Here is a 2628-nt window from a genome sequence, read left to right on the forward strand (position 1 = left end):
CTGTCCTGGGCTTTCCAACGTAATTATCCGTCTTCCTCCCCTTTCGGCGGTCAGGGGATGGAAATATGTATGCTTTGACTTCACACTCTCTTGTGAGTGTATGCATGTGGGTTCTCTGTTTCCCTCTCTCAAAAATAAATAAACATTTTTTTAAAAAAGAGCACATAGGGTTTGTGGGGTGCCTCCTAGTATTTACATGTCCAATTGTCCTTGTCAACGGGAAGTGGGGAGAACTGAGTAAAGCAAGACCACTGAGGACTCCAAGCCCATAAGAATGAAGGCTTGAGTGCCCCAGCACCACCGCCACCAGGTAAAGAACTCCATGTGGCTGAGGTGCTGTCAGAGGGTGAAAGAAACATGCGGTCAATGTGGAAGAAAACATACGCAATCACCACCTGCTTAGACCTCAGGGTCCGTCACAGAAGCAGGGATGGTAATGGCTATGGTGCCTATTAATTAATTACTTTTCCACAGCCTCATGCTAGCCCTCTGACATGAAGAACACCAGTGCTAGCTACTATTTCAGGTTTCACGTGGAACTATGACTGAACAGACGTTTACCCAACATGGAGTTTGGAGGACTTTGAATGTCTCCTAAAACACGGAGACAAATCTTCACCTGCACTAAGAGCAAGAGCTGATGCTGAAAGAGTAGATCCTGAAAGGAGTTGGAGCCCATTGAACAATTTCTGTCTGCCTCTCCAGATCTAATCTCAGTTCTCCTCTCCCCTGCTCTGTGCTTTGAGAGGCTAACCTTTTTTTTTTTTTTTAATATTTTTATTTATTTCTAGCAGAGAGAGAGAGTTTGAGCAAGGGAGGGTCAGAGAGAGAGGGAGACACATACTGAAACAGGCTCCAGGCTCTGAGCTGGCAGTCAGCACAGAGCCCGACGCGGGGCTCGAACCCACGAACCGCGAGATCATGACCCGAGCGAAAGTCGGACGCTTAACCGACTAAGCCACCCAGGCGCCCCTTGAGAGGCTAACCTTAATGGACAACATGGAAGGTTCCCTTGCCTTCTGCTTCTGACTAGGTTCAAATTATGGGGAACACCAAAAAGGAGATTAGAGGCCGTGAGAAGAGTGAGGTTGAAGTATTTATTCCCAGGCGCTCTCTCTGGGGAGTTGCTTTAGTGATCTGTCAAAAAACTGACTGGGGCACCTGGGTGGCTCAGTCGGTTAAGCATCCAACTCTTGATTTCAGCTCAGGTCATGATCTCGCAGTCTGTGAGCTCAAGTCCTGCATCAGGCTCTGCACCAACAGGGTGGAGCCCGCTTGGGATTCTCTCTCTCTCCTCTCTCTCTTTCTGCACTACCCACTGGCTCTCCTTCAAAATAAATAAATACGCTTAATTTAAAAAATTAAAAAGAAACTACTTAGAACCACCAGCATTGTTTCTCACGATTCTGTGAGTTGACCAAAGCTCAGCTGAATGATTCTTGTGCTGGTCTCACAAGGAGTCTCTCATACAGCTGAAGACACAAGGTGACCAGGGCTGGGGTGTCCGAGACGTCCTCACTCTCATGTCTAGTGGGGACAGCGGGAAGGCTGGAAAGCGGTTTCAGCTGGGAAACTGGGGAGGTGAGGCTTCTCTCTCTCCTCAAGGAGTCAAAAGCCTCACTGTTTATACGGCTCCCCACTCCCACAAGGTCTTTCCCCATGGTCTGTCCTTCAGAGTAGCTGGACCTGGTGACTCAGGAACTCCCAAAACTGCAAAGGCAGAAGCTGACAGACCTTCAGGTTCAAGCCCTGCAGTTGACACAGGGCCATTTCCAACGTCCTTTAAATAGTCCCTTTATTAAATCAACCAAGCACAATTTGAGTGTGCCATTGGTTTCCTATTGGGACCCTGGAAAGTTCCTACTTTACATGACTCTGCACTTTTCTCCACACCTGTACCCAGTAGAATTGAATTGCCTTGGTGAAATCAGTTGAGTTAAGCATCCAAGTTCCACCCAAGTCATGATCTCACTGTTTGTGGGTTCAAGCCCCGCGTTGGGCTCTGTGCTGATAGCTTAGAGCCTGGAGCCTGCTTTGGAGTCTCTCTCTCTCTCTCTCTCTCTCTCTTTCTCTCTGCCCCTTCCCTGCTCATTCTCTCTCTCTCTCTCTCCCCAAAATAAATAAACATTACAAAAAATAAGAAAATGCAATATCTTGCATTACTCAAACTCTCAACTAAGGTGAGGAGTGCTTCAGGACTGGTCAGTTCAGTAGTGCAACGTGCAGTCAAGGACCTGGATTTTTTCCATTGTTCTCTTCTGAAGTGCTTGGGGTTGTCTTCATCTTAATGCTCATAATAAGACAGCAGCAACAACTCTTGTATTCACATTCTCACAAGGAACTGTCAAATGAGATAGGGACGACTTCGCTTCTAGATGCTTCTTAGGATTGAGGGAGATTTCTCCAGAAGCCTCCTCATAGACTTCCCCTTCCTGTCTCATTGGCCAGAATTGAGACTCAAGCTCATTCATAACTAATCATTGACCAGGTGCAGTGAGATTATCTGTGGAAGAATCAGATCTGTTAGAACTGGGAGCATTGTGACCATACGGAGAGAGGTATCTTGGTAAACAAAGTCTGGTGCTGTTAGGAAGGAGGGATCGTTGCTGGGAGCTGATGGTGTGGCCC

The sequence above is a fragment of the Crocuta crocuta genome, unplaced genomic scaffold (assembly GCF_008692635.1).
Source record: "Crocuta crocuta isolate KB4526 unplaced genomic scaffold, BGI_CrCroc_1.0 scaffold108, whole genome shotgun sequence".
Lineage (NCBI taxonomy): Eukaryota > Metazoa > Chordata > Mammalia > Carnivora > Hyaenidae > Crocuta > Crocuta crocuta.